Here is a 12,270-nt window from a genome sequence, read left to right as displayed (position 1 = left end):
TTCGACGTGACTAGCGAACGTTTTAACCACTAGGCTACCCTAGACTGATGGCAAGTGCAGCTGATCATGATAGTTCGGACCGGACAGATAGACCTTCTAACTTTGTATTACTGTTACGGTCCGCCCCGATTATGTTTCTAGGTAAGTCAGCACCATACCTGTGCTCGTGGGTTTCACCGAAGTGGTAAACGTCCGAGACCTGCATCACTTCGGGCTTTCCTCCCACATTAAGCTGACACGCCGTGATATAACTGGAATAAAGTTAAAAGCGGCGTTAAACCCAACTCACTCACTCACACTACTGTTACGAGTGAGTTATTTTAAAACCACCTGACACATACATCCAACTCCCAAATAACTAAAATAATGTAACTAAATATTTATGTATTAATTCCACAAAAATATTATTTCAGTGTTGCATTTAAAGGTTGAAGCCTTCTCACACAAGGAGGCATTTAAGATCAAGACACTGATAAGGAGAATGGAATGTTCAACATCATGAGAAAGGTATTGATATATCAGATTGTGAATTTCAGTTGTGCCACAAATGGAATGTGTACAATTAACCTTACAATCAATTATATGTTCTCATGTTCAGGCTTGTAAATGTTTGTTTGTTGTTTAACGCCGCACTCAACAAGATTCCAGCTATATGACGGCGGTCTGTAAATAATTGAGTCTGGACCAGACAATCCAGTGATTGACATCATGAGCATCGATCCACGCAATTGGGATACGATGACATGCATAAACCAAGTCAGCGAGTATGACCACCCGATCCCGTTAGTCGCCTCTTACGACAAGCACAGTCGCCTTCTACGGCAAGCATGGGTTGCTGAAGACCTATCCTAACCGATTTGGATGCATCAGTGTCCAAAATGATAATTATAAGGATGTTTCAGCTTATATTTAATGCAGCGTGGCGAATGAATGCAGTTTAGTACACACACGTATTTGTAAAGATATCTAGGTCTAGACCTACATTGGCTCCCGCGGCTGTGTCCCTTCAAAGCATATTTTATGGCACTATTTCTATCAGGAACTTTTCGTTTCAAACTAAACACGATTGTACGATCAGATCACTCAAACGGATACAAATCATACGACATGGAAGCGATTGATTTGGGGGCGGTCAAAAGCGCCATGCTAGCAACCGCCAGGTGCTGAGATGTGTTTCCAATTGTTTCATTATCACCATACATTAAAACTGGAAACTATATCTTCCAAGTTTTGAAATTCCCTGTTGTTTGCGAGTATCTCCTACTTTTATATTACCGATGTGACTCTAGATTTTATCTAATTGGTCGGGATACAAAGAGGGACCCTGGAATAAGATAGGTGACAAGCTTGTGAGGTAAGGGGTGTTCGCTCAATAGACTTAATGAAAAAAACTTGAGGGGCTGCGGGTGTAGTTACAGGGTTAAAGAAATATGAAATTTGTTGGAATACACTTGTAAAAGGAGTGAGTAAGTGAGTTGGATTCAACGCCGCATTGTACAGTATTACAGATATATCACGGCGTGCCAACTCAACTTTGGAGGGAAGCCCGAAGTGATGCAGGTCTCAGACGTATGCATCTTTTGTGAAACCCACGTGCACGAGTATGGCTGACAAACGTAAAACATAATCAGGGCAAACTGGGTTTCGAACACTCGCAGAAATAAGAACGTATCGCCAGGTCTTCTTGTTTAATAAATGAACTACGATGTTGACCTTGGTACTCATGTGTCCCTTCTTGGTGAATCTACATTGGGCAGTTTCTATTTGAGAGAGAACTACTGAAAGGTACACAGATCACGTTAAAGGTTGAATATTTTAAGTCAAGCTGATTAATATTTCACACGGAAAGTATTCTGCTAGTCTCACCTTTCATCTACGTCATTGTCGGAAAGAAAACCTTTCTTTCTTGGAGGAGCACAGTTATTTCCCTATTCGACAACAGCTATAGCTGCTGACTTGAGGCTGCTTGGTACGTATGTTGGTGATATCGCATTTACAAGATGACGGCCTTAAGCATGTGTACACTTACATTTGCATGATTTATATTTTATATTTTAGATAAGAACAGCAAAAGCCCATTGTCAACTTGCTAATTTGAAACGTGCCTTTTTAAAACAATGTGGCTGCTTTTGAGAATATGTCTGCCTTCATATGATTGAATATGCTTAAACCGAAACTCATTTGAATACAAAAAGTGGTAAAATGTAACACATGTTATACCTTGGATTACACTCTCTTTGTAAAGTATAAATTCTAGTACTAGCTGGTTGGTTGGTTGGTTTGTTGTTTTACGCCGCACTCAGCAATATTCCAGCTATAGACAAAAGGCAATTGTTGCAAGCGACTGGAGAGCGTACGCGCCGGAAGGTATAATCGCCTAAAATTCTGCCGCTAAAGGGCCTGTCACACCAGTTTAGGGTCGCCGGAGCTATACCGGGGGTAATTTGGCGATCGGTAATGCCTGAGTCACACATCCACCGATGCCGAGAAAGATTAGTTTACGATGCCCGAAAGGGCTGAAAATCGGCAAACTTGAGAGATATCCAACGGGGCGCCGGACGATCATCTGTGAGCATTGGCCATGTTTTTGACATCGGGAACACCTCGGTGGACACATCGGAAGAAAATAACTCGGACACCGGGAATGTTGACGTGCCTGTTCCGGAGTGTATATAATGGGCTGAATGGGATGAGCAGCTTAGACTGTCTTCAGGGTGCCTGTCCCTCCTCACCCACTGGCCTGGCTCCGTATGCAGTACGCTAGAGGCCAAAGCTCACTTTGCCTCCCCACTCTCCATCTCCGAAGTTTCAGACTCCACAAATTTACAAATGTGATGCAGTTCTTGCAGCAGTTTAGACGGCGAACACGAACTATGATCGGCAGGGCACTGAGCGGGAAACGAGCAGGAAACGGGCGGTGTTCATCCGGGCATCCCCGTCCGATTTGGTTTACATCGGACGGGCACCGTCCCGGTATCGGGAGATTACCGGCCGATTCCCGCCAGATGACCGGTCAGTCACTGGACGGTATAAGGCTACCATTTTGTCCTAAATCCATCGGACACCCGATATTTACCTCTCATCTTTGGTTTCATGACTACTGCACGATGTGTCACAGTAGGGGCAATAATCTGTGGCATGCCGGGGCATCGGTGAAACCCGGCCACTGATGCCCCTACACCGTCCGGTGACCGTTGTATATGTGACTTATACCCCCATCCCACACTGGAATCGGACTGACTCGACATTCATCCGACACTGACTCGATTTGCGACCGGAAATAGCGTCCGATGGCGAACTAAGCTCTGAGCTTAGTTCCTTCATCGTACGATTTCGCCTCATCGGATCACGCCCGACACGTCGGAGTGTCGGATTCATCGGAGTGTGATACGATACTCTTCGGTGGGTTACCGGAAGTAAAAAACTTTGCTTCCGATGAGTGACTGATGAGCCAAAATTCTCTGTGGAATGGGGGAAAGGTGACAGAAAAGTGGTAGTCGGTAGCTCATCGGCTCTTACAAAGGTAGAACAACGGGAACGCCGGTACCACATCGGTATTGCCAGGGTCAATTTTCAGCGCTTTCTCGTCGGAGCTCCGCCGATTTTCTCGCTGTTGTTAATTGTTTGCACCGGTTTAGCCAGTCGAGGTACACGGTAGTGTGTGACAGGCTCTTTAGCCCATGCGAATCAAGGGCAGATCAGTATAGTTCTAACAGACCCTATACGTAATGCAAACAGTGTTACCTTCGATTAAGTAAATCGTTAATTGTAATGATGTGTAATTCTTTAAGTATGATTACGCTTTTGTATGTATTTGGGGCCGGCAGCCTTATACTGTCTGATGATACAATTATGAAACTGTACATCGATATTCCTGTTGGTATGTTTAATGAGAAATCCAACCCCCCCCCCCCCCCCCCCCCAAAGAAAAACAACAACAACAACAACAACAACAACAACAACAACAAAAAATCAAAACACACACACTCTCACACTCAGAGAGAATATTGAATAGTCGGTCCCTTACATACCACACCTCAGTGCACTTGTCGGTATGTGACCAATTGTGGCAATGACTCTCTTTTCCTCACAGTGGAGAGAACATGGGGGACGTAACTAGAAGGGTGTTCTATTGTTCATCCTTCATCTACGTGTTCCTGGTAGCAGCAAGCACGGGTACAGCCACCAGAGCAACATCTCCGACGTTCGACAGACGTCGTCATCTGCTGTCGATGTGTCTGATACTGTGCCGTCATGCCCGCAGCTGCACTAACGTCACCACAGTGCCCCCCGAGCTGCGATGTCACATCGAAGGAGAAGAAAACTTACAAAAGACGTATTTCTTCAACTGTTTACGGGTTAACTTCAGCTTTTCTTTTTATTTACATTTTGAATGTCTACTTGATCCTGTAAAAAATATTTTTTATTTATCCAATGATTGTCCATTCGTATATTTGTATCACCATTAGATAATCGAGATTGTTCTTCCTCTGGCCTTGGCGTTTGAACTTAAATGTCACCCGTATATTCGCTCTTTCATAGCCAGTTCATATGTTTTAACTATGTACCAATCCACTTATTGGGGTTAGAATCGGTTCCATGTAACCTTTGCATCAAGTAAGAGGCGACTAAATGGGTTGGTTGGTTTGTTGTTTAACGCCGCACTCGGCAATATTCCAGCTATATGACGGCGGTCTGTAAATAATCGAGTCTGGACCAGACAATCAAGTGATTAATATCATGAGCATCGATCCACGCAATTGGGACCGATGACATGTATCAACCAAGTCAGCGAGCCTGACCACCCGATCCCCTTAGTCTCCTCTTACGACAAGCATAGACGCCTTTTACGGCAAGCATGGGTTGCTGAAGACCTATTCTAACCCGGAATCTTCACGGGTCCGACTAAATGGGCTGGGTTGGACATGCTCGATGTCAATAGCTTCTCTGGCCTGGACAAGGCGGAATTGTTTGTTTTTTAAATAATGTTTCTTCACTTTCTTCTATGTTTTCAGAACAACGAAACACTTTCGGAATATATTAAAAGCCTGTCTACAAATAACAGGAAAAGCAAGCAACACAGAAGTAAATCGAAGCAGCATAAAGGTATTGACGTTTCTTCAAATAAACAGGGGGCACGGGTGGCCCAGTTGTCTAAGGCGCAGCGATTCGCTGTGCAGAGTTGCGTCCCTTGGGGACGCCAGAATCCTATGATTGTGGGTTAGAATTTTATTTGGATAGGCAGTAATAGGAATATCACTGACTCACAAGCTTAACACGGGTCGGGTCGGGTCGGGTCGGGTCGGGTGGGTGCTTGTTTTCTAAATTCTTTTAGACAATGACACAGATGACATTCTTCGGTTCAAGGTAGCATCGTGTGTGGATCCAGATTTTCTACTTAATATTTGTGTTCCGCCTGCTTGTTCCATTAGGGCTTGTTCCAAGTTTTTTGAAGTGCTTCAGGAACAGCTCTACTTATACCAAAACTTAGTTCGGTTTGTAGTTTAATTCTCGAAATGGCTCAGAAAAGGATTATATAGAGGGTGTAGACACTGTAACAGAGCGAGAAGTTTAAAAAAAAATACATATGCAGGTGTCGTAACTGTGTTTTGGGGGAAAACTGAGCCCTACTGCAGCTACCTATGTTATTGCCGTTCCGTGTCGTTTTAGGCAAGATAAGCCATGACTTAGCAACTTGCTTGGTCAGACTCGGGTCATCTTAGTCAAGGAGTGATTGGTCTATCGACTCTTACCCCGAACTGTCTCTATCAACATTGCATACAAGGACTGAACACAACACACGGGTTATACTCACATACTTTTAATAACGCTCCAGTCCATCCTCAAATAGAGTTTGTGAATAAGGCAGGCTAGACTCTGTATAGACTGAGCAAACATACTGGTATCGATCGGCCTCAGTCACTGCCAAAACCGCGCACTACTACTAATGCTGAACGGTTTTTTTTTAAAGGGATCGAGTCTAACCTTTCTTTGTCACATTTTTTATTCGTTAAAAGTTAGATCTGACCATGAACTCATGTGTGTCGTAATCGGAAAAACACTGAAACATATGTGCAGACTGAGCGTCTGTCTATTGATTTTGTAACTCACCTCCTTACCTCATTCATGATTCATTGACTAATCGACGATGATGTGGAAACAATCCTACAATCAATACAAAATGTCCGGAAACACATGATAAATGTGAAATATCATTTCTCTATTAATCTCTTTCTTGCTTATAGTTCTGTCACGACCTTTATATGTATAATGCGACTACATCATTGCAGTTATCAACGGTTTGATTTATTACAATTTTGTTATCATTTTCTAATGTTTATGAGACGCATTTTAACCTTAAAGCAGTGGTTTCAGTTTGGGTACACGGGAGTACATGCAGACTTGAGGTTGGGGGACTTGGTGTGCCTATACTGATGGGTTATTTTACTCACTTAGAGTGTTTTCTTTTAATCTATAAGTGTTTTACACATTTTGATAACTTAAGTGTCACATAGGTCATACTGGCAGGGCATTGTACCCGAACTACTTTGCAATTATTATGCCGAATACTGCATAAAATTTAGATAAAAATCTTCTTCTTCACATTCACACACACACACACACACACACACACACACACACACACACACACACATACACATAAACACTCAAGGAATTTTCTTAGTAAATATCCTCAAGAGTCAGTAAGAGACTAGACATCACTGCCTTTGTTCTGTGAATCTCACAAAGTTTCAGCTTTCGCCTCTTTCTCCATCGGTGGAATAAGGTTTTACAGTTGTTAAATCATCTCTCTTATCTGTCTGTACTATCAACTTAACCTCCGTCACCTCCGGCAGTTTTCCGTCCAATATCACCAAGCAGGTGACCCAAGGTATCACCAAGCACCAAGCAGGTTGCTGATGAGCGAGGGGAAGGGTCGCCTGGCCCTCCCTCGGTCCAGTTATGCTGCACCTAGCACCATCTGATGTGAATAAGTAGCCTTGCTGTGGCTAAACATTATGTAACAATTTAGCAAACTTTGATATGTAAACAGCATTTCTGTATAATTCAGTTTTATGTCATCTTAATATATCAGCTACTTGACCCCTGAAGATCCAGGTTAGAATAGGTCTTCAGCAACCCAGCTGGCCATTAGAGGCGACTATATGCTTGTCGTAAGAGGTGACTCGCTGACTTGGTTGATTCATCGTGTTATCGTATCCCAATTGCGCGAATCGATCCAGGCTCGATAGTTTACAGACCACCGTCATATGACTGGAATATTGCTGACACAAGCTTACTTACTTGCTGTCAGTACACGAGTATCAATAATTAGTCCTTGTGAAATGACACCGCCTCCGTGGTCTGGTGGTAGAGCGTCCGCCCGGAGAGCGGAAGGTCCGGGGTTCGATCCCCGGCTGCGTCATTCCAAAAGACGTTAAAAGATGGTATTTGTCTGGCACTCGGCATTAGGGGGTTAAAACAAGGACTGGTCGGCTCGGAGTCAGTATACTGTGTCTGAGTGGGGTATTCATGTTAAACTGCGGCATGGTATCTCAGTGAGCTAGCACTATAAATCGGCATCAGCCCGGACTAGTACAAGCAGCCACACAAACACACACACACACGTACATGCACGTCGCTTTATAAGTGCAATAATCTTGGACGCGACGTTAAACCCCATTTCACCTCACCTTGTGAAATGAAATTGTGAAAACCCATTAATCCAGATGCTGTTCGCCGTGAAATCATTTGGTTTTAACACATTTCCGGCTGAACAAATCACTGGTAATGTCCTTCAAGTTGGTATTTATGTATATAGCGATAACAACCGCCAGGAAAGTGAGGCGTCAGGCGTCAGGATTAACCTGTTCGTGAAGATGGATGTGAAATGGGGTTTGACTTCCGATAGCACTTACTCTGTGACGTGCATTCACGTGCGCGCGCGCGCGTGTGTGTGTGTGTGTGTGTGTGTGTGTGCGCGTGCGTGCGTGCGTGTGCTTGTACTGCAGTTCTAGTCCGGACTAAGGCCGATTTTATAGTGCCAGCCCACTGAGATACCATGACGAAGTTTAACATGGATACCCCACTCAGACATAGTGTTTTATAGTAATGTCTGATGAGACACGCACCAAACCCATACTCTTGATGTACATGTTGCTCTTATTAAAAAAATGTTGGATTAGCAAGATATGTGTAAGTGCTATGCTGTGCTATACTGTGCTATCATTCTGAATTGAAATTCTGAGATAAGTTGTAACCACTCATCTTGCAATATATATTTCAACAAGGTTGGGTTAATCACAAACATATTTGAATAAATACAACAGTTTTAACAACAAAGCCACTTGCCTAAGGCAGCACATATACTACATGCTCATATGTTGTTTGTTCAGGGAGGAAGGAGCTGACATTGTACATGGTGGACGTGATAACGGGATCTGAGTCTGGCGCAGGGACAGGCTGTGACATCTCTCTTATACTTATTGGTGACAAGGGTATGGTCACCAAGAAACTGCGGAAGAAAGGTTTTGTATTCAAGCTGGGATCTGTAGGTCATTTTGAGGTAAAGAAACAGTGTTGTCGATGTTTTGATACCCCGTGTGATAATTTCGCTGTGTGATCAATACCCCCGTGACATTCCGGCTTGACACCCATGCTTGCCGTAAGAGGCGACTGACAGTATCGTGTGGTCAGGCTTGCTGACTTGGTTGACACATGTCCCCGAATTCCACTTTCACAGATCGATGCTCAGAATGTCAGTCACGTGATTGTTTGGTCCAGCCTCGATTAATTTCAGACAGCCGTCAGATATACTACTCGATTATTTTTTACCATGATAGATGTATTTTTAAGTTTTGGTACAAAACACAACCCTGAAAACTGTCTCCGACGTTTCTTTCGTTTCATCAAGTTACACTGATTATGACGTCACGTAACAGCCATTCTATCGTCATGCGACAGTTACATTAATTGTAACGTCATCAATAGTTGGATGCGCTTTTGGTGTTATATTTATGCTCTCTCTAATGCAAGATTGAATTTATTAATAAAATATTTGTTCTTTTAGACTTTTTTTCAGTTTGTCCGTTGTAGACATTTTATAAAAAGAATAAACATGTAAAGTTGATTTGCTTTTCCCGCACACATGGTGCACTTACAGGTAATACACATTGGCCTGGGTATTTTATTTACTGCATGTGCATTCGGATTCGTGCGCGCAAATATTTATTTTGTCCAATGTTTTGTTCTTTGGACCCCATGCAGGTAAGTTTATTTAGGACATTTCTGGTAGAACAATAGAGATCACATCGAACATAGGAAATACAGTTGTTTTTAAACGCTACTGAGCTACCCTCCATCTTAGGTTGACAGGCCCCACCATCGCCTCTCGTGCACTTGTAAGCCCAGTCCACTCTTTTGGAGCACTTGAATACAAACGTGCTTTGGTTAAGCTGTTTTTTGGCGTTTGCTGTTTATAATGTTAACAGAGTTCAAAAATATTTCCATGCCTTTGTTCCGTTATAAAATACTGATATTTGCCTAGACTTTGTGGAACATATTTGGATTCATGGGTTACAGGTAGATACAAAGACAATCGGTTTATTGTCTTTATCGTTATTCTGTTTGACAGCTAGTAGTTCCTTTCTGTCGAGATGTAGTGCTTTTGATATTCCATCTTCAATGAGTGCTATCGGATATCCCCTCATCAATATGTAAACTTTGTCTCCAGAAGCCTTTTGATAACACGTTTCTTCACTGGACATAATGGAACACATTCTTCGTGATACATTGTAAGGTAAAATTCTGTTGCCGTTACTTGGATGACAGGAGGAAAACGCGAGGTACAGCGTTGGCACATGAAACTATGTTTTTCGGAGATTTCCTCTGCTGAGTCGTCGTGCGGTGACATCAGTTGCTTGGAATAAACATTTAATCATGTCAAACTATATGAGAAAATAGATACTTAAATGTGTTGCGATGAAATTATATACAAATGTAGTCATGTGTCCTTGAAAATCAAGATAGGAGCCAAAATCCTATCTGATAATGGTCGTTAAAGTCATTTAAAGATATTTATTGTATGTAAGGCATATAAAAGATTTACAAATAAGTAGGTTTACATATTTGGATATATACTCATGTTTAACAATTTGGTTCTGTGAGAAGTGCATTTTTAACATATATAGCCAGTTTTAATATGACGGTATCATCTTTTGAAGAAAGAAGAGAAATAAAAGCAGGTACAGGATAGCGTTCTGGTATAAACTCGTTTCTTAGATCACAATAATAAGGACATACAAAAGTAAAATGAATTTCACTTTCTATAGATGAATGACATAATGGGCATAACCTCTTCGACTTTTCAGTGGACATTTTTCTTCCTTCATTTATCATAATATCTAACAATCCGAGCCTAAATTAAATAAATGGACGTCGAAGGGTTCTTTGTGTTAATGTAGATTAGGTATTTTTCTGGTTGAATGAGACTCTTAAAGGTTCTATACAAGTCAGACCTTTCTATAGTGGAATGCCATTCCTGGTAAACATATTTATAGATTGTTCACGAAAGAGTTTAAAATCACCAACTGTTTTGTTTAACCATACAAAGCTGTAGCCATGAGAAAACAAAAGGTTTCTAACATGTTATGCCAATGTTACTTTGCCCATGTCGTGTAAATGTACAAGCATATTATAAGCAAGTTTGGGGATTCGGCGTTCATGCATTTTAAGAATATCAAACCATTATTTCAAGCATCTAATTTGGGAGTTGATGTGTAACGAGTATCTGCCACATTCATCATAGACCATACAATTGAGTGTTGATCATGATGGACCAACGGATAAGAATGTTTTACAGGTTAAAAGATGTAGCTTTTCGAGACAATCGTATCGCTGAAATCCCCATACTGATCCAAGTAACAGGGTTGGTTGGATTTAGTCATCAAATAGTTTTTAAAATGTATTCGGTGTAAAAGCTCGTACTTTCTGCGAGACAGACATGACATTGATTAAGGCCTTCTTTGCACGTGATGTTAAGTCCGAGACACTTTTCTTGAAGTTCATTGTATGGGTAAACAATACACTAGGATATGTATAATGAGTGAGTGAGTGAGTGAGTATGGTTTTACGCCGCTTTTAGCAATATTCCAGCAATATCACGGCGGGGGGGACACCAGAAATGGGCTTCACACATTGTACCCATGTCGGGAATCGAACCCGGGTCTTCGGTGTGACGAACGAACGCTTTAACCAATAGGCTACCCGACCGCCCCATATGTATAATGGCTCAGAACATTAACACATTTACCATCGACATTCAGTGCCACCTGACTCCCTCTTCTGAAAATGACAATACAGTAAAGTACGGTCATAACGAACTCAAAGGGACTATCAATTTTAGTTCGTTATAACCGTAGTTCGTTATAAGCATATATACAGTATAACAACAGCAAATAGTCGGGACCAAAAAGTAAGTTCGTTATATCCGTCAGTTCGTTAAAAGCGTGTTCATTATAACCGTAGTTTACTGTATTTGTTTTATCATAGTTAATTGATAGTTTCCACTCTTTGGTGTAACATTCTAAAATGTTCAGTTTTTGTAGTCTATCAGCAGAATCTGATACTAAAATGACATCATCGGCAAAAAGAAGCATCAAAATTTCTATTACATTTGAGAACATTTGAATACTATGTTAACCCTTAGCCATCATTTCATAATATAATTCACTAATAAGGAATGAGAACAATATCGGGCTCAAGATACAGCCTTGTCGTAAGCCAACAGGACAGTCAAAGAAATCGGTTTCATCGTCACCACATCGTCCACATGATTTGATATTTGAATACATAGCTTTTAATATAAAGTACATTTTCCCCTGAAGATCAGTAGTTCTTAAACAGTACCATAGTTTATAACGATCAGTGGAGTCAAAAGCTTTTTTTTAAATCGACAAAGGCTACATGCACTTTGTGTCTACGACGTGATATACATTTTTGTATTATTGCATATAATGTGAACATATTATCTGACGTTGAGTATTTTGTTCTCAAACCAGCTTGAGTTTCGGGAATCTTATCTCGCATGTTAGCCCAATTCGTAATCCTGGAATTAAGTATTGATGTAAAAATCTTTCCAAGAATACTCATTAAGGAAACCCCCCTATAATTGTCTGGGTTGTTAATATCCCCTATAATTGTTTTGGTTGTTAATATCCCCCTATAATTGTCTGGGTTGTTATAAACTCCTTTTTTGTGTATTTGAATAGT

The sequence above is a fragment of the Haliotis cracherodii genome, unplaced genomic scaffold (assembly GCF_022045235.1).
Source record: "Haliotis cracherodii isolate W230 unplaced genomic scaffold, xgHalCrac1.p SCAF_12, whole genome shotgun sequence".
In the NCBI taxonomy this organism is placed as follows: domain Eukaryota; kingdom Metazoa; phylum Mollusca; class Gastropoda; order Lepetellida; family Haliotidae; genus Haliotis; species Haliotis cracherodii.
The sequence above is the reverse complement of the archived record's forward strand: the minus strand, read 5'-3'. Positions refer to the sequence as shown.